The sequence below is a fragment of the Thunnus thynnus genome, chromosome 9, assembly GCF_963924715.1.
Source record: "Thunnus thynnus chromosome 9, fThuThy2.1, whole genome shotgun sequence".
Lineage (NCBI taxonomy): Eukaryota > Metazoa > Chordata > Actinopteri > Scombriformes > Scombridae > Thunnus > Thunnus thynnus.
In genome coordinates this window covers 5683115-5703074 of record NC_089525.1, presented here as the reverse complement: position 1 = coordinate 5703074, position 19960 = coordinate 5683115, and the positions used below count along the sequence as shown (strand labels likewise).

The 19960-nt window shown below is 41.9% G+C and overlaps 11 non-coding genes across 11 annotated transcripts; all 11 read left to right on the top strand.

The window, feature by feature from the left end:
* The first annotated feature begins 940 nt into the window (after nucleotides 1-940).
* Nucleotides 941-1022, top strand: trnal-uag (transfer RNA leucine (anticodon UAG)). Its single transcript has one exon. It is a non-coding gene; the product is annotated as a tRNA-Leu (tRNA).
* A 96-nt stretch (nucleotides 1023-1118) lies between these two features.
* On the top strand, nucleotides 1119-1200 carry trnal-aag (transfer RNA leucine (anticodon AAG)). Its single transcript has one exon. It is a non-coding gene; the product is annotated as a tRNA-Leu (tRNA).
* Nucleotides 1201-2253: 1053 nt separating this feature from the next.
* trnal-uag (transfer RNA leucine (anticodon UAG)) lies at nucleotides 2254-2335 on the top strand. Its single transcript has one exon. It is a non-coding gene; the product is annotated as a tRNA-Leu (tRNA).
* A 96-nt stretch (nucleotides 2336-2431) lies between these two features.
* Nucleotides 2432-2513, top strand: trnal-aag (transfer RNA leucine (anticodon AAG)). The gene has a single exon. It is a non-coding gene; the product is annotated as a tRNA-Leu (tRNA).
* Nucleotides 2514-3566: 1053 nt separating this feature from the next.
* On the top strand, nucleotides 3567-3648 carry trnal-uag (transfer RNA leucine (anticodon UAG)). Its single transcript has one exon. It is a non-coding gene; the product is annotated as a tRNA-Leu (tRNA).
* A 96-nt stretch (nucleotides 3649-3744) lies between these two features.
* trnal-aag (transfer RNA leucine (anticodon AAG)) lies at nucleotides 3745-3826 on the top strand. Its single transcript has one exon. It is a non-coding gene; the product is annotated as a tRNA-Leu (tRNA).
* Nucleotides 3827-4879: 1053 nt separating this feature from the next.
* Nucleotides 4880-4961, top strand: trnal-uag (transfer RNA leucine (anticodon UAG)). Its single transcript has one exon. It is a non-coding gene; the product is annotated as a tRNA-Leu (tRNA).
* Nucleotides 4962-5057: 96 nt separating this feature from the next.
* On the top strand, nucleotides 5058-5139 carry trnal-aag (transfer RNA leucine (anticodon AAG)). The gene has a single exon. It is a non-coding gene; the product is annotated as a tRNA-Leu (tRNA).
* A 1053-nt stretch (nucleotides 5140-6192) lies between these two features.
* Nucleotides 6193-6274, top strand: trnal-uag (transfer RNA leucine (anticodon UAG)). The gene has a single exon. It is a non-coding gene; the product is annotated as a tRNA-Leu (tRNA).
* Nucleotides 6275-6370: 96 nt separating this feature from the next.
* trnal-aag (transfer RNA leucine (anticodon AAG)) lies at nucleotides 6371-6452 on the top strand. Its single transcript has one exon. It is a non-coding gene; the product is annotated as a tRNA-Leu (tRNA).
* Nucleotides 6453-7505: 1053 nt separating this feature from the next.
* Nucleotides 7506-7587, top strand: trnal-aag (transfer RNA leucine (anticodon AAG)). The gene has a single exon. It is a non-coding gene; the product is annotated as a tRNA-Leu (tRNA).
* Nucleotides 7588-19960: the final 12373 nt, after the last annotated feature.

Below are 19960 nucleotides of genomic sequence, written 5' to 3'. Positions count from 1 at the left end.
CTGCGACCTTCAGCTCTTGGAAGTTGGAATTTCTAGCCATAAACACAGGATAACGGCGGGGCAGAAGATGGGCAAAGTCATTGGAAATTCCCAGCAAGGTCTCGTGTAATTCCTTGACTGCGCATACCGTTACAGGGAAGCCTATCAAGTCTTAAACCGGAATGTGCACCTACTCAGCGCTTTTCCATCAGTGTTTTCAGAATGAAAGAATTCACGTTCTTATGACAAGGTCATATTTCACATTGAAACATTTCCACTTTGGTGCCTTGCTTCCAAGTAGATTTGCATAGGAAGAGCAGTTGCCAATCTGGTCCTCCTTTTTGGAGGTCCACTTGATTTACCGAAAGTCTCCAGGTGCTCTGACATTGGGTTTTAAATCAGGGAAATGCGGGTGAAAGCCCTAGCTTCCTTAACGAAGAGCAGAGTGGCGCAGCGGAAGCGTGCTGGGCCCATAACCCAGAGGTCGATGGATCGAAACCATCCTCTGCTAATCATACCTTTTGACATCCAGCAAGGCTCCATGCAGTCTTCATGTCATGCAGTCCCACCGCTGCCAGTCAGACATTTTGTCCTTCATTGTTCAAGTAAACCTGTCAAGTACATGGCCAGGCAAAGATGATTAAACTGTCCCTTTCAGGGCCTCTGTATGTATTAGACTTGTACCACTAAATGCCCGGCAACGTCCTCTGGTGATCATGAACCCGATGTCAGTGGTGTCCAGAGTTGAACATTTGAGTTCTCATGATTTAGAAATAGTGCTGGTCAAAGCAGAGACACCTGGGAAATTCCTGCTCTTCACACTTGGTCGCTCAGTAATGTTGGATAGCAGCACTGTACATTTCTGATGTCGCGATGGACATTGACAGTTAAGAACTTGATTGATTTTCTGTTTCCTCCCTTGGAAATACCACGGGCCAAACATGACCCCTTTGGAAGCGGAGGTAGTGTGGCCGAGTGGTCTAAGGCGCTGGATTTAGGCTCCAGTCTCTATGGAGGCGTGGGTTCAAATCCCACCACTGCCATATTTAGCTCCTGGTATTTGGAGTTTCTCTCCCTAAACTGAGCATCATGGCAGGAAGGTGCGAAAGATCTCAGCTGTTAAAGAAACCTCCCTGTCAGGTAGTGTGGCCGAGTGGTCTAAGGCGCTGGATTAAGGCTCCAGTCCCTCAGGGGGCGTGGGTTCGAATCCCACCACTGCCAGTCGGACGTTTGCACCTCACCTGTCAGTTGACCTTCGAAAACAGTCTTTGCCAACTGAAAGTGTTGTCTCAGGCTACTTGCAGTCTCTATCAGTGTAGGTTCAAAACCCACCACTGCGACCTTCAGCTCTTGGAAGTTGGAATTTCTAGCCATAAACACAGGATAACGGCGGGGCAGAAGATGGGCAAAGTCATTGGAAATTCCCAGCAAGGTCTCGTGTAATTCCTTGACTGCGCATACCGTTACAGGGAAGCCTATCAAGTCTTAAACCGGAATGTGCACCTACTCAGCGCTTTTCCATCAGTGTTTTCAGAATGAAAGAATTCACGTTCTTATGACAAGGTCATATTTCACATTGAAACATTTCCACTTTGGTGCCTTGCTTCCAAGTAGATTTGCATAGGAAGAGCAGTTGCCAATCTGGTCCTCCTTTTTGGAGGTCCACTTGATTTACCGAAAGTCTCCAGGTGCTCTGACATTGGGTTTTAAATCAGGGAAATGCGGGTGAAAGCCCTAGCTTCCTTAACGAAGAGCAGAGTGGCGCAGCGGAAGCGTGCTGGGCCCATAACCCAGAGGTCGATGGATCGAAACCATCCTCTGCTAATCATACCTTTTGACATCCAGCAAGGCTCCATGCAGTCTTCATGTCATGCAGTCCCACCGCTGCCAGTCAGACATTTTGTCCTTCATTGTTCAAGTAAACCTGTCAAGTACATGGCCAGGCAAAGATGATTAAACTGTCCCTTTCAGGGCCTCTGTATGTATTAGACTTGTACCACTAAATGCCCGGCAACGTCCTCTGGTGATCATGAACCCGATGTCAGTGGTGTCCAGAGTTGAACATTTGAGTTCTCATGATTTAGAAATAGTGCTGGTCAAAGCAGAGACACCTGGGAAATTCCTGCTCTTCACACTTGGTCGCTCAGTAATGTTGGATAGCAGCACTGTACATTTCTGATGTCGCGATGGACATTGACAGTTAAGAACTTGATTGATTTTCTGTTTCCTCCCTTGGAAATACCACGGGCCAAACATGACCCCTTTGGAAGCGGAGGTAGTGTGGCCGAGTGGTCTAAGGCGCTGGATTTAGGCTCCAGTCTCTATGGAGGCGTGGGTTCAAATCCCACCACTGCCATATTTAGCTCCTGGTATTTGGAGTTTCTCTCCCTAAACTGAGCATCATGGCAGGAAGGTGCGAAAGATCTCAGCTGTTAAAGAAACCTCCCTGTCAGGTAGTGTGGCCGAGTGGTCTAAGGCGCTGGATTAAGGCTCCAGTCCCTCAGGGGGCGTGGGTTCGAATCCCACCACTGCCAGTCGGACGTTTGCACCTCACCTGTCAGTTGACCTTCGAAAACAGTCTTTGCCAACTGAAAGTGTTGTCTCAGGCTACTTGCAGTCTCTATCAGTGTAGGTTCAAAACCCACCACTGCGACCTTCAGCTCTTGGAAGTTGGAATTTCTAGCCATAAACACAGGATAACGGCGGGGCAGAAGATGGGCAAAGTCATTGGAAATTCCCAGCAAGGTCTCGTGTAATTCCTTGACTGCGCATACCGTTACAGGGAAGCCTATCAAGTCTTAAACCGGAATGTGCACCTACTCAGCGCTTTTCCATCAGTGTTTTCAGAATGAAAGAATTCACGTTCTTATGACAAGGTCATATTTCACATTGAAACATTTCCACTTTGGTGCCTTGCTTCCAAGTAGATTTGCATAGGAAGAGCAGTTGCCAATCTGGTCCTCCTTTTTGGAGGTCCACTTGATTTACCGAAAGTCTCCAGGTGCTCTGACATTGGGTTTTAAATCAGGGAAATGCGGGTGAAAGCCCTAGCTTCCTTAACGAAGAGCAGAGTGGCGCAGCGGAAGCGTGCTGGGCCCATAACCCAGAGGTCGATGGATCGAAACCATCCTCTGCTAATCATACCTTTTGACATCCAGCAAGGCTCCATGCAGTCTTCATGTCATGCAGTCCCACCGCTGCCAGTCAGACATGTTGTCCTTCATTGTTCAAGTAAACCTGTCAAGTACATGGCCAGGCAAAGATGATTAAACTGTCCCTTTCAGGGCCTCTGTATGTATTAGACTTGTACCACTAAATGCCCGGCAACGTCCTCTGGTGATCATGAACCCGATGTCAGTGGTGTCCAGAGTTGAACATTTGAGTTCTCATGATTTAGAAATAGTGCTGGTCAAAGCAGAGACACCTGGGAAATTCCTGCTCTTCACACTTGGTCGCTCAGTAATGTTGGATAGCAGCACTGTACATTTCTGATGTCGCGATGGACATTGACAGTTAAGAACTTGATTGATTTTCTGTTTCCTCCCTTGGAAATACCACGGGCCAAACATGACCCCTTTGGAAGCGGAGGTAGTGTGGCCGAGTGGTCTAAGGCGCTGGATTTAGGCTCCAGTCTCTATGGAGGCGTGGGTTCAAATCCCACCACTGCCATATTTAGCTCCTGGTATTTGGAGTTTCTCTCCCTAAACTGAGCATCATGGCAGGAAGGTGCGAAAGATCTCAGCTGTTAAAGAAACCTCCCTGTCAGGTAGTGTGGCCGAGTGGTCTAAGGCGCTGGATTAAGGCTCCAGTCCCTCAGGGGGCGTGGGTTCGAATCCCACCACTGCCAGTCGGACGTTTGCACCTCACCTGTCAGTTGACCTTCGAAAACAGTCTTTGCCAACTGAAAGTGTTGTCTCAGGCTACTTGCAGTCTCTATCAGTGTAGGTTCAAAACCCACCACTGCGACCTTCAGCTCTTGGAAGTTGGAATTTCTAGCCATAAACACAGGATAACGGCGGGGCAGAAGATGGGCAAAGTCATTGGAAATTCCCAGCAAGGTCTCGTGTAATTCCTTGACTGCGCATACCGTTACAGGGAAGCCTATCAAGTCTTAAACCGGAATGTGCACCTACTCAGCGCTTTTCCATCAGTGTTTTCAGAATGAAAGAATTCACGTTCTTATGACAAGGTCATATTTCACATTGAAACATTTCCACTTTGGTGCCTTGCTTCCAAGTAGATTTGCATAGGAAGAGCAGTTGCCAATCTGGTCCTCCTTTTTGGAGGTCCACTTGATTTACCGAAAGTCTCCAGGTGCTCTGACATTGGGTTTTAAATCAGGGAAATGCGGGTGAAAGCCCTAGCTTCCTTAACGAAGAGCAGAGTGGCGCAGCGGAAGCGTGCTGGGCCCATAACCCAGAGGTCGATGGATCGAAACCATCCTCTGCTAATCATACCTTTTGACATCCAGCAAGGCTCCATGCAGTCTTCATGTCATGCAGTCCCACCGCTGCCAGTCAGACATTTTGTCCTTCATTGTTCAAGTAAACCTGTCAAGTACATGGCCAGGCAAAGATGATTAAACTGTCCCTTTCAGGGCCTCTGTATGTATTAGACTTGTACCACTAAATGCCCGGCAACGTCCTCTGGTGATCATGAACCCGATGTCAGTGGTGTCCAGAGTTGAACATTTGAGTTCTCATGATTTAGAAATAGTGCTGGTCAAAGCAGAGACACCTGGGAAATTCCTGCTCTTCACACTTGGTCGCTCAGTAATGTTGGATAGCAGCACTGTACATTTCTGATGTCGCGATGGACATTGACAGTTAAGAACTTGATTGATTTTCTGTTTCCTCCCTTGGAAATACCACGGGCCAAACATGACCCCTTTGGAAGCGGAGGTAGTGTGGCCGAGTGGTCTAAGGCGCTGGATTTAGGCTCCAGTCTCTATGGAGGCGTGGGTTCAAATCCCACCACTGCCATATTTAGCTCCTGGTATTTGGAGTTTCTCTCCCTAAACTGAGCATCATGGCAGGAAGGTGCGAAAGATCTCAGCTGTTAAAGAAACCTCCCTGTCAGGTAGTGTGGCCGAGTGGTCTAAGGCGCTGGATTAAGGCTCCAGTCCCTCAGGGGGCGTGGGTTCGAATCCCACCACTGCCAGTCGGACGTTTGCACCTCACCTGTCAGTTGACCTTCGAAAACAGTCTTTGCCAACTGAAAGTGTTGTCTCAGGCTACTTGCAGTCTCTATCAGTGTAGGTTCAAAACCCACCACTGCGACCTTCAGCTCTTGGAAGTTGGAATTTCTAGCCATAAACACAGGATAACGGCGGGGCAGAAGATGGGCAAAGTCATTGGAAATTCCCAGCAAGGTCTCGTGTAATTCCTTGACTGCGCATACCGTTACAGGGAAGCCTATCAAGTCTTAAACCGGAATGTGCACCTACTCAGCGCTTTTCCATCAGTGTTTTCAGAATGAAAGAATTCACGTTCTTATGACAAGGTCATATTTCACATTGAAACATTTCCACTTTGGTGCCTTGCTTCCAAGTAGATTTGCATAGGAAGAGCAGTTGCCAATCTGGTCCTCCTTTTTGGAGGTCCACTTGATTTACCGAAAGTCTCCAGGTGCTCTGACATTGGGTTTTAAATCAGGGAAATGCGGGTGAAAGCCCTAGCTTCCTTAACGAAGAGCAGAGTGGCGCAGCGGAAGCGTGCTGGGCCCATAACCCAGAGGTCGATGGATCGAAACCATCCTCTGCTAATCATACCTTTTGACATCCAGCAAGGCTCCATGCAGTCTTCATGTCATGCAGTCCCACCGCTGCCAGTCAGACATGTTGTCCTTCATTGTTCAAGTAAACCTGTCAAGTACATGGCCAGGCAAAGATGATTAAACTGTCCCTTTCAGGGCCTCTGTATGTATTAGACTTGTACCACTAAATGCCCGGCAACGTCCTCTGGTGATCATGAACCCGATGTCAGTGGTGTCCAGAGTTGAACATTTGAGTTCTCATGATTTAGAAATAGTGCTGGTCAAAGCAGAGACACCTGGGAAATTCCTGCTCTTCACACTTGGTCGCTCAGTAATGTTGGATAGCAGCACTGTACATTTCTGATGTCGCGATGGACATTGACAGTTAAGAACTTGATTGATTTTCTGTTTCCTCCCTTGGAAATACCACGGGCCAAACATGACCCCTTTGGAAGCGGAGGTAGTGTGGCCGAGTGGTCTAAGGCGCTGGATTTAGGCTCCAGTCTCTATGGAGGCGTGGGTTCAAATCCCACCACTGCCATATTTAGCTCCTGGTATTTGGAGTTTCTCTCCCTAAACTGAGCATCATGGCAGGAAGGTGCGAAAGATCTCAGCTGTTAAAGAAACCTCCCTGTCAGGTAGTGTGGCCGAGTGGTCTAAGGCGCTGGATTAAGGCTCCAGTCCCTCAGGGGGCGTGGGTTCGAATCCCACCACTGCCAGTCGGACGTTTGCACCTCACCTGTCAGTTGACCTTCGAAAACAGTCTTTGCCAACTGAAAGTGTTGTCTCAGGCTACTTGCAGTCTCTATCAGTGTAGGTTCAAAACCCACCACTGCGACCTTCAGCTCTTGGAAGTTGGAATTTCTAGCCATAAACACAGGATAACGGCGGGGCAGAAGATGGGCAAAGTCATTGGAAATTCCCAGCAAGGTCTCGTGTAATTCCTTGACTGCGCATACCGTTACAGGGAAGCCTATCAAGTCTTAAACCGGAATGTGCACCTACTCAGCGCTTTTCCATCAGTGTTTTCAGAATGAAAGAATTCACGTTCTTATGACAAGGTCATATTTCACATTGAAACATTTCCACTTTGGTGCCTTGCTTCCAAGTAGATTTGCATAGGAAGAGCAGTTGCCAATCTGGTCCTCCTTTTTGGAGGTCCACTTGATTTACCGAAAGTCTCCAGGTGCTCTGACATTGGGTTTTAAATCAGGGAAATGCGGGTGAAAGCCCTAGCTTCCTTAACGAAGAGCAGAGTGGCGCAGCGGAAGCGTGCTGGGCCCATAACCCAGAGGTCGATGGATCGAAACCATCCTCTGCTAATCATACCTTTTGACATCCAGCAAGGCTCCATGCAGTCTTCATGTCATGCAGTCCCACCGCTGCCAGTCAGACATTTTGTCCTTCATTGTTCAAGTAAACCTGTCAAGTACATGGCCAGGCAAAGATGATTAAACTGTCCCTTTCAGGGCCTCTGTATGTATTAGACTTGTACCACTAAATGCCCGGCAACGTCCTCTGGTGATCATGAACCCGATGTCAGTGGTGTCCAGAGTTGAACATTTGAGTTCTCATGATTTAGAAATAGTGCTGGTCAAAGCAGAGACACCTGGGAAATTCCTGCTCTTCACACTTGGTCGCTCAGTAATGTTGGATAGCAGCACTGTACATTTCTGATGTCGCGATGGACATTGACAGTTAAGAACTTGATTGATTTTCTGTTTCCTCCCTTGGAAATACCACGGGCCAAACATGACCCCTTTGGAAGCGGAGGTAGTGTGGCCGAGTGGTCTAAGGCGCTGGATTAAGGCTCCAGTCCCTCCGGGGGCGTGGGTTCGAATCCCACCACTGCCAGTCGGACGTTTGCACCGTAGCTAACCTTCGAAAACAGTCTTTGCCAACCGAAAGTGTTGTCTCAGGCTACTTGCAGTCTCTATCAGTGTGGGTTCAAAACCCACCACTGCAACCTTCAGCTCTTGGACGTTGGAACTTCCAGCCACTTCTAGAACTTCTAGATAACGGAGGTAGTGTGGTCTAAGGTGCAAAAGATACTTACATGTTAAAGAAACCTCCCTGTCAGGTAGTGTGGCCCGTGACCCAGAAGTCAGTGGATTCAACCCATCCTCTCCTAATTGTCAAGGTTTTCAATCAGGAAGGCCATACTAGGGCTGTGCCCGAATACAAATACATTACTCGGCAAAGCACAAATAGTGTAAATTTTTTTTTTACGAATATTTGTTTCATACAAATATTTTAAATTATTTGCTTTCGGGAAGAAAAAAAAAACATGTCAAATACCAGCACACAGGTCAGTTACATTGCTGTCTCAGTCTTTCTCCTCTGCTCTGCTGTTACGTCTATCAGCAGGTCTCAACGAGGGAAGTCACGTCCACCTGCTACATGATGCACATTTCCTTATTTAGACATCACTCCCAGAGTTGGGGGTGTTCCCCAAAGATGAAGCTGAGCTACTGACACACGCAAAGTGCTCTCAAGGGACTCTCCATAACCTGTTGTTCCTCTTCTCCTCTCTACAAAGTCAGGTTGTAAAAAATAGTTCACCTGTGAATGTCGATATCCCTCAGATATTAGCATTCTAGGTGAACTCTTTTATGAGACTACCTTATTGTTTGGGTATTGGTCCCAGTTTCTGGGTGGTGCCCCATTATTACTTATTCAAATTAATACTTTTATTATTTTTATAATTAATAATTATCTCTGATAATAATTAATTATTGCTAATAACCAGCCATGCTCCTCACATATCCAACAGTTGGTGTCCCTGTGTGAGGCTCTCTAATAGTTGGTGCCCTGTATTATGAATTAATATGAATAATTTCTTGATTTTATAATTAATAATGATCTCTTGTAATTATTAATTATTACTAATAACCAAACACACTCCTGCCAAATCCAACATAGCAAAAGAGCACCAAGATACTATTTATTTGGAAGCGGAGTTTGTGGTGCATTTCATCCTATGCAGGTACTTTTTGAATTACATGTTTTCTTTTTGTCTCATTTGTGCAGGTTCAGCAGCTGCAAAAGCTGTGTAATCCTTAAATGAATTGTAAATTCTAAATGATTACTTTATTAATTGAAAAATATTCAAGAGATGATTTAATAATGAAAATAGCAGCCTTTATCTCTTCCATGTCGTTCAAAATGAATGGATGAAAAAACAGATGAGAGAGGACTGATTGTACTCTCCATTAAAATATCTATACACAGCTGAGGGGGATTAGAGAAACCCTCACAATATATATATATATATATATATATATATATATATATATATGTATTATCCCTTTCACCTCTGTCTGTACATGTTGTACCATGACATCTATGTGATAATTAATCATAACCAGCCGCCCCCTCAGCCACTGGATCTGCAGGCGGACCTGACACCTATTACCGCGTAATTACTGTCCTCCCATTAACATCTGTTACTGTCACAGCATATAATATTTGTTCAGACAAGACCATCATGTTAAATCTTTGCTCATACATGCTCACCATCATAAAGTAGTCACACGTGGAACATGTATTGTGACCTTGAGACAAAGTCAACCCCCTGACAGTGCATTAATAAATGTAAAAAATGGAGTGGCTTCAAAGCCCTGATCACATCAAATAAGCTATGTACCCATCAAGCCTTTGTGTTTTAGTCAAATATGTTTTTCAGCCAATGTGAAAATACTCAAAATTGTCCCTCAGACCAACACACTCCAGAAACAGTTTGTACTGTGATACCCACTGACACTGACCTCACAAAATAACAAGATAAGAGATTTTCTTTTGCAATAACTTCCCCACCTCAACACAAACATGCACGCACTGACTGCTATTGTGGCCTGTTGGGTTATTAGAGGTGCTATTGTGCTTTCTTGTGATATTCGAACCCACACTGCAAAACAAAGAATTTATTTTCTATGCTAAACATATTTTACACTCCACTTGCTCCCAATTTAGTTCACCAGTTCATAGTTTGTAATATATTCAGCCTGCATCTTTTAAAAGAAACCACAGTTAATAAGGTAATCAGAAATACAAAATTTGGGAAGAAATTGCAGATACAGTGTTGTCATTTTCTATCCAGTCTAGTGGTTCAGAGTAAGATCCCCTTTATGTGAGCTTGTTGCAGCTATTTCACATTTTGTCCTTTGTATAAATCATTTTTTAGACCATTGGATAGTTGGCAGTATTTTTTTCTTTTGAAGCCCATGTTGCTCCTTGAGCTTTACTTGAACAGATACAAACAGCGTAGTGTGATTTGTAACAATGATGGGATAAAGACTTAAATTGAGTGGAAATGCTGGAGGGTAAAAAGCTCAAGCTGGAAATGGAAACTTTCTCTGATGTGTTTCTCCTTAGATGATGAAGTTCCTGCTGCTGATTTAAGTTTATTGACTACACTCTAACATATTATAAAACACAGCATATCAGACCTTGTCAGGGATACAATGATTAAATCCTGTCCCTGGTGCTCTCATAGTCCATCAACCATTTAACAAGATAAAGACAGGCATGCATTGTCTAACATGAAGACATATTACAAAATGGGCACTAAAACACAGATAATTGAATCTTTAGAACAATCAATAACATGTGCTTGTCATTAATCTCAGTACTGTCGATCCTCAAATCATATGTAACCTTGTGGACGACTACAAAAGTAATGTTCACACTGTTTTGTAAAAAGGATTGCAGATGTATTTTTTCTACACTGAGATTTCCCATTTCAGTCTTCTTTTAATGATATCAAGACAGTAGACAGTCTGTTTAGTCTTCTCTTAATCAAAAAGAATTATGTTAACATTTAGTGTTTCTCACCAAAATGCATTGTGTATCCACAGGATATCTTAAATGTTCCCCCAAATAAAGGCACTCAAGGCTCCTGGATAATTTTACAATACTCTGTAAGAAAAGTTCTTCTTTTTCCATTATGTTGCTATAGTGGATTGCTCTAAATACTAAATTACCCATAAGTCTCAACAGTTCTTGCTTCACTGCTCAGACTGTTTTGCTTCGGCATTACAATTATGAGCAAAACACTGTGCCACATTTGCCATATTCATCCAAAATGATCTCTAAATGTAAATTGCTTAATGTATTATCAGTTTTTTTTAACCAATTATAATCTTTAGCTTAGTTTCATTCTCCTTCCATTTTTATGCACACAGGCTCATTGACTTTTTATCAAGAAATCTCATTTTCTAAAACAGTGGCTATTTCTTTGCTCAGAAATCTACCCAGAGAGTTTAAAGTCCATCCAAATCTTTTAAGTGCTCCAACTTCCAGTCACCTAAAACTGTCCATGTAGAAAATGGGCCTCGTGCAAGAACATCGTATTCCTATCCTAAAACTCTGACTTTTTTCTGTGAGGTTTGATCGTACAAGTGTTCCTAGTCTGATTTAACAAACTCTTAACTACTCCAACATAAATCGCTGATTTCAGCCTGATGGATGTCACTTTTTCATGAGTCGGTGCACATTCATGAGATCTGATCATTAACATAATCAGCTCCCCTAAAATTGCCATATAAGGATACATGTTTCTCTTGGTTTGTGGGTGAGTTTCATTTACATACATGTTTTGACTTAACATGTATGTGAATGAAACTCACCCACAACAGTCTGTGAGGACAGTTCACTGTTGACTCATTAAAAATCCAGAATCTATTATGTAAATATTTTAATTTAAAAAAATTAACTGCTGGACACAAGATGTCTCCTCATTCACTGTAAAGTCAATTCTCAGTGTATGTGCACTGGAGGTTTCAAGTTTCCACATCGATTTGTGTAACTTGTGTGTTGGACCAGGATTGGCTTCCAAACTAGTTGTGATGTCACAAATCATGCTTGCTGGCCCGCACAGAGAAACATTTCCCCTTCAGCAGATGAATGAACGTTTAAGTGGAGGGCGTCTTTAAATCACTCGTATGTGCCTCTTGAGAACGAATTTGTTTATATGAGTGGTTCTTACATGAGGGACGTCTACTTTCAAAATCCTTCACACCTGCTGTAGCTCCTGCTTCATTGCTCTTTGACAAAAATGTGAATGTTTAACTGTGCTAACCTTGTAAGCCACACAGCAAACACACCAAAACATCTCAAATATGACTGAGTAGCCAATAGACTAATGATGATATATCAGCTTTTTAAAATGATATTTATTTTCATGCCAAATGCATACTGTAGATTTATGGAGAGATACAATGTTTTCCCACCTCACTCAACATACAGTCAATTATATATGTGGTGACAGTAACAGATGTTCAGATGAGTTCAATAATTAAAAAGGTAAAAGGTGTCAAGTGGGTGGCAATAGAGGTGTCATCTCTACCTGTAGATATCTTGGCAAGCACTCAAATATGTGTGTATATTTGAGAGTGTGTGTGTGTGTGTGTGTGTGTGTGTGTGTGTGTGTGTGTGTTTGTGTTAACTAAATGATTCATTAGCACCATGGCAATCTGGACAATTGGTATCACTGTCGGAGACTGGGGGATTTGACACACTGAATAGTAAGCCAGAGTGTTTGCACACACAAGTATGCATGGGCACCCTCATTATCACACACACACACATTTTGAGGTATTAAACAGGTACACAAATCCAGGAACACAGAGATGGGAGTGTGCACAATCAAGGATGAAGGCTGACCAATGGCTTGGCAGTTTCACATACACACACACACACACACACACACACACACAACACACCCACTCAGAGGCAGTTAACAGTGAGCAGGCGGAGGCAGAGGCCACACACGTCCGGCTGTGTGACTGATGAGTTTTTCTGTGACTCAGACACAGTGACATGTCCTCTAAACCTCAGCCGATGCCATATGACTAACCTCTGTATGTGTGTGTACAGTATGTATGTGTGTGTGTGTGTGTTAAATGACTAAGGCAGTGGCAGACCAATCTGTGTCTGTGTGTGAGTGTGAGTGTGTGTGTGTGATGGGGGGGGGGGTGATAGATAGTACATGAATGAGACAGAGAGGGAGAGTGTGTGTACATGCAGTGAATAGTAAATGTGTGTGTGTTAGCATTACGCTCAGGCCTTCAGGAGCGCCTCAGGGAAATACAATAGAAGAAGCCCACACTGGCAGCATGTGGAGGATGATGTCATTCCCTTCTTACACTGAGCCAGACTGCTATTGCTATTTTGTTGTTTTTTTTCTTTTGCATTAATATATATGACAAGAAACGTAATAAACATATTCATCATATTTTTAAAGCAAAAAAAAAGGACAGCTCAATTCTATTGGATGTCACATTTGGAAGGAATAAGATAGATCATGGCTTTTGCCTAATAAATTTTGTATTCCTAATAAGGTCAAAATTTGACATACTGATGAAACATCTTTCCATTTATTTTTTTGGGTGAGATAATGGAATTTCTGTCACTAATGTCACTCATCTACCAGTTTAATCTTTAAGAATTTGTTACTATGACAGTGTGAGTAAAAAGTCTCTAGAATATGTTCATTTTCTTAATCCATTGGGGAAATTCTTCATTCACATACAGACATTTTATGGTCCCCTCTTGTCTTGATCGAGTTTAACTCACTGCTCAACTCTCAGGGTGTCTATCTTTGTGAGAACCAGTTTGAGTTTTAGACGGGTGTGTTAGTGTATGTGCGTGTGCGTGTGTTAGTGTTTGTGTGTATGTGCAGGTTTCTATCTTTGTGAGGACCACATCCAATCCTATTGAGATATGCACCAAGCAGCAGGCACACTAAAATCTTTGAAATGTTCTATTTATATAATTATTTAACTTTTTACTTATGTTTATATTTTTTGTATTTCACTGATATATTTTGTTTTTATATTTTATTTTAGGAATATATATCTCTGAATATGTTATCAGCACTCTTATATCGTATTGTGTACTTGTTTTGTACCCGACATACTACATACTGTAACTTTTTAAATTATGTTTTGTTTAAAATAAGGGTTCTTACCTTGTGTTTCCAGCTGTGTATGGTGATGTTCAGCATGGCTGCAGATTGCTATAAACGGCATTCACACAGTGATACCCAGCATGAAAGCTACCTGGAAGAGGAAGTACAGCCCAGTTACTATATGTCCCACTGTTGTGCTACAAAATGCACATCATACAAACATTTTGCCTTTCAGATTCCCCTGTGAAAACACATTTAGAATAAATGGGATATACTGTATCCATTTAGGTGGGAGGTATGCCAACAGAAACATGTAATTCCCTGTAATTCATTCCTCTCTCAACAACAGCAGTGTAAAAAATCATGGCCGCTGAGGAGCACCAGAAACATTTCATTGTACATATTTAACAAACTAAAAGTGATGTTTTGAAGAGTAGTGCTGACTGATTTAAAACCCACCATGCTAAAAATCAAACTTGAAAGAGAGGACAAACAATGACAGAACAGCATCAAACAGGCAAATTAACTGAAGTAGCTGTCAAACATACAGCTAGCTAAAACTTGAACACTGAACTCTAATTAATGAAGACAGATCCTTGTCTCTGTCCCACTTCACATTTAGGCTGATTGCTCAGACTGGAAGGATTCATGCAAGGGAGCAGCTGGCTGTTAACAGTGTATTTCCACATAAAGCCTGACCTGAACACACTGCATTACAAGGAGGAGAAACTAAAACCGCTACAACAGCCGAGGTAACAACATCTTACTTTCCAACACTTTTTTTGTTGTTGTTTTTTTTGGGGGGGGGGGGGTTGGCAACAATGTAGTAATTGTACATGATTTAGAGTCCAACTGAAATCACATTTAGCCCTTGTTACTGTCAAAAATAATGTCAGTGTTATTTCAATTTTTGATATTATTCATTGTGCTTTTTTTTCCGCAATTGCCACTCAGTCTATTTGCATTCTGTGATTACCAGTACGGTAGTTTTCATTGTCAGTGGCAGAGTCCACCATTCTCCCCACAGGATTCAAGTCACACGCATGAAGATTTGACAAGACAGGATGCAGAGTATAATCCAGCATCGCAGTTTGCAATTTTATCTCATTGGTAACGGTCAGCCTGACCATTCTCTCAACGGATGGGTTTTATTGTCAAGGACTCACAGGCAACTCGATGCAAAATTAACAGTAATTTTGCTCATTTTCGATAGCGAATAAGTCTTAAACATAGCAGGGAGTAATGGAACAAGAAGGAGCAGCCACAGTGAGCTATTAGATTGCTCTTGAGTAATTACTTAAGTCGTGAAATTACTTTTTTTAAAGTGATGCATAATGTCTTACATTTTTCAAGTAATTGCTCTTAACCATCATGTTTCCACTGTATTTTTCCATTCCTCAATATGGGCACTGTGTGTCTGTTCCATTCCCAATCTGAACAATTTACTGACAGATGTGTTTTTTTGTTCCTTTTTCTTTTTTTTTAACATACAAATGTGTGATCCCCATTAAAATGAACAGATTCGACAAGACAAAAAATCCAAACAACCTATGTAACGTTGTCTTGTTATAACCTGTCTTCTCTTGTTTTGTCAAACAGTACATGATTGAAAATGATCAACTATTAAAACAAAAATGCTCCCCAAACTTTGACTTCAGTATGCAGAGAAGAGGAGGCCAATGAAATCCTAATTACATGATATGAGTCAGGTCATTATGTGTGACGTAGGATTTATGGACACATTTACTTAGAATATTTTTCACACATTTTTCAGACTTTATTTCTTTGTCCTTATTTGCTCAGCTTAAACCCAAATAAAACATCAAGATTTTTTGTGCAAGGACTGATGCTAAAACGAGTGAAAAGCTTTCTTATGAGGACTGAAATACATTTTCTCATTGAGCAGAGCGACTGCAGGCGTCAGGAGCTGAATTATGAAACGCCTATCTTTACACTTCACTGTCCTTGAAGCCAGCGTGCCTGTGTTTAGAATAATGGCTGCTTGATTTCAAATCTAAATGGAAGAAAACACAGATGGGATGAATATAGAAGTAATGAGAGATGTCATTAGTGTGACGTGGGCCTGCTTATCGGACCTGTTGCCATCGCGACACTGACCGGGAGAAGTGACATGAAAATGGGTGAATAATGGATACATTGAAAATGGTGCCAGCTATATATGCACATGTCTATTCACATCGAAGCACATACTTACATGCCTGTTAATAAGTAGAGGTAATGAGAAAGTGTGGGCTGTCCCTTTTATAAACACACAATGAGCCTTAAAAACATTCTCACATGCAGTGACCACGAGGAACGTCACATGTACACACCAACATACAAACACGCATGTAGCCACAGACATGTAAATGGTAATGTCAAGGTCCTAATCCAACACATGAATCAACTGTGGATATAAATAATCCACAAGCACACTCAAATAGAGCGTATGCACATGATGTCACTGTGTGTATAGTTGCCTCTAGGATTGGAGTGTGATAGTCATTTTATTGAATCTGAATCCTTTTGAATTCCTTATTGAAACTAATTAGGTTAGCTTTCAACATTTGCAAGTAATTGAAATTATAAATACATAAAACTTAGACATCTGTAATCACCATTTGTTGGGTGAGAAACAGAAGCACTACAGATTTTTGTGGTATCCTTATTAGTGCTTTAGCCTACCACTACTAATATTACCTATAATAATATATTCAACCTATTTAATGTTACACCTTATGGGCCACTTGCTCCAAATACTGGAGGTATTTGATAAGCTTAAAATACTGTTGTAACATGCAGAAACATTGTATTTTGTAGTCCAGAGATGACATAATGTCGCCACTGTCTTCCGTCTGTGTTTGTTGGAATGCACTAGAGAGACAAAAAAACACATTACCACAGCCCGAGCAACCCAATCTTTGCAATTTAATTAAAATTGCATTAGCAATTATCTGATCGCTATTAGATTTATATATGAATGTGGGACAAAATAGATACAGGAAATATTATAGTCAATTTGACACTCGTAAGAAAAAAATCTGATCACTCTTACCAAGTGTTTATAGGCATAGAAGCATGCACACATATAGTGTAAGAGATGGGTTTTACACCTGCTTCCTATGAAAATTTTGATTTGAGTACTGCAAATCAGTTAAGGGCTCCAGAGCAGACAGTCGGAGAATGACTCTAACACACACAATACACTGAACCCAGCACTGCACCATAGGCAAAGATTTGAAAATGTCATGCACGTGGCACCATGAGTGCTTTACTGTCATGCTTTTACTTAAGTGGCAGTTTTATCAGAATGCAACCATTGGAGTTTAACAAAGGGTTAGGTTCTTGTTTATCTCCACAAGATCAGTAAACATCACCTATTCAAAGATGGTCCCCTTGAGAAAAATGCACCACTCTGAAGAGCAATAGAGGGAACACACTGAAGGAAAACATTGGAAGAGAGAGTGGTGCATCTTCCCTCGGGGGACATCAAATGTGCCGGCAGAAAGAAATATTCCTAAAGGAGAAAGTAGTCGTAGAGTGGAGACATGACAGATTTTCATCCTTTGAATGAATTATGAAACTGAATGAAATTTCTTTCAGAAAGGGACAGTTTATTTGGAAACTCAGCTTTTGATAAGTGTAAGTTTGGTGAGTAGAGTATATTGAACTGAAATACAGTAGTTTTTTTTTTTTTTTCTGCTACAGCATTTCCCACTTTATTTTCTACAGGGACAACACAAGAGTCACAGACTTTGAAAAACAACTAAAGCTTTCTAGCCAGGGGTTAAAGTGGGCCGGAATGATCCAGAATGGACATTTTTCGTGGTCAAGGGTCCGGCTGTGGCCTGTAGACCGGGGGGCGCTGCGTGAAGGGGTGCAACATGAGCATCCAGTTAAACCCCCTCCACAAAGTAGGTTGCAGTGGCAGAGTGGTGCTGTCCATTGACTCAGTGGGAAGTGAAGACTCTAGAAGCAGCGATTCAAAGACTAAATTTGCTGAAAACTTTTGCCAAAATATGAGATATTCGTATCTTGTTATGTTTGTAGTGAATAAAAGTCACAAGACTTTGCTTTGTTGGAGCTGATGTTCATCTGCTGACTTTCAGTAAGTTTGTTCCTGACATTTATTCAGCTGTTTCTCTGCTGTGGAAGCAGATGAATGGTAATTTTTGTCATATTCACAATGTAACGTTATTGATAATCTCTCCACACAATAACATTGGTATTAACTGGTAATAACAACAACAGACAACAACAAATGAACGTACTTCTGTCTCCTGACTGACAGTAAACAGCTGTAGCATTATTGTCTCTGATGAAACAAGTGTGCACAGTGTAACTCAATGATATTTGAAGTGAGAGTTTTATAAATGACTTGTGTGGGAATGTGTCAGAAACTGATCTGGAATATTTCCAGACTTATACTGAGACAAGACAAAAGTGTTTGTTTTTCCTGTTTAGAATACATGTGTACACTTTGATTTCACTAAGTTATTGACTTTTTACACTGAAATGTGTTATTTTCATTTAATTTCTCTCATGTTTACACGCTACCCCCTAATTCTTGTCTGTCTCCTGTGTTCTGATAACAGGCTGCAGGTTCAGTAAATCCAGATTTCTTTAGTTCTGCCTTTCTCTGTCTGAAATCAGTGCAGTTCAGGTCCATTCAGCTGCTGAAGAACTATGAGGCAGCATGTGGAGCAGCAGGACTGATAGATATGTTTGTGAATGCATTAGTGTATTTTATATCTGTGATTATATGTTTTCTTGGTAAAAGCAGAGTCACAGACAGCAGGATGAAGAAGCTGCAGCTGGAGCTACAGAAACAGCAGATACCTGCTCAGCCTTCTCATCATCACCTCTGACCCTCAGCAGTGGATGTCACTCAGGCCTCTAATCCTTCAAGTCTGATGGTACCAGGATAAGGATAGCACACTGGGTGAGTACATAGTTTCAGTTCAGCATCATGTTTTTTATACAGCTGATCTGCTCTGATGAGTGCCAGTAATCTCACTGGGTTGTGCTTATTTTCTTTACAGAGACCCAGCCTGATCTGAACCAAAAGGTTCTCTGTGATCACAGCAAATGCATACGTCTATAACTGTGTGACATCATCTGGATCAATGGACCCGATGCTGCTTGTCAAGTAAATATGCACTTGTGTTTATTTCATAATGCAATGTCATTTTGTGTAAGTTGTTGTCAGTAATGTTTATTTTGCTTGTCTGTTAGTGAAGTATTATTGACGTTTTCTTAACATGTCTCCGCAGTACAGCTTCACGTATTGAACTCTGTATTTTTTTTTTTGTATCCCTCCACACTATAGTGCGCCCTACACATTATACAGGTCTTAGACATATCACTACACCCCCTCTGTTTAGCTGGAGGGACCATGACCTTTAACCCTTGTGTAATAACCGTAACTAAAGTTTCAGTGTGCAACAAATATCTCAATATCCATGTATCTATGCTGAAAGAAGTCAGCTAATGCATATGTTGACTTTCAGAGTAACAGTTGTTTTTTTTTCTTTATTTAAAGAAATCAATATATTTAGAAATGTGTAAATAAAAAATAAAGAACATGAGTCCTTGTCATAGCGCGCTATAGTATTGCTCTGGATGTTATTCTGACTCTATACATAGTCTTTGTAGTGGGCTGGTCTGGTTACAGTCCTCCCATATCTTGTGTGTATTGGCTCTGGGCTCTTAAGTTCCTCTGTGTCTGAGTTTTTTTTCACAGGGTGGTGTGGTAGATGTTTCCGCTAGGTTACTGTAACTCTTTTGAGCTTCATTTTAAAGTTGTGGCTCGGCAAAGTGGATCTTTTTTATGCCTTTCTGCATATGTGGATTGTATAGCTCAGGCAGACAGCTCCTACAGCATCTGACCTTGTTTCCATTTGGCGTTTGGACAATGTAGCTTCTTGGCTCATTGCATTTTTGCAGCACAATAGCTGGGTGCGATGTTCCTCTCTCCTTGTTTAATTATGTTGGTCTTTCATATCTGCTGTTCTCTCCTCTAGGTGCAGTCGATGCTCCTCCATGCCCAAGGTAGCTCAGCTTTGCAGCAGTGTAGTAACATTTCCTCCAAAGATAATGTCAATTGGTGTTGCTCTGACTTGCAGTAATGCTATCTGCAAATCACCTTGGTGTTCCAGAGTTTTCTTCATAATTGATTTGATGTATCGCACATGCCTTTCGATGAACCCGTTACTTTCTTGGGTAGTGGGGTGAGCTTGTAATGTGTTTGATTCCCCCATCTGTTACAAACTTTTTGAAGGCTTGCTTTGTGTATTGTGGTCCATTGTCTGTCAGTAT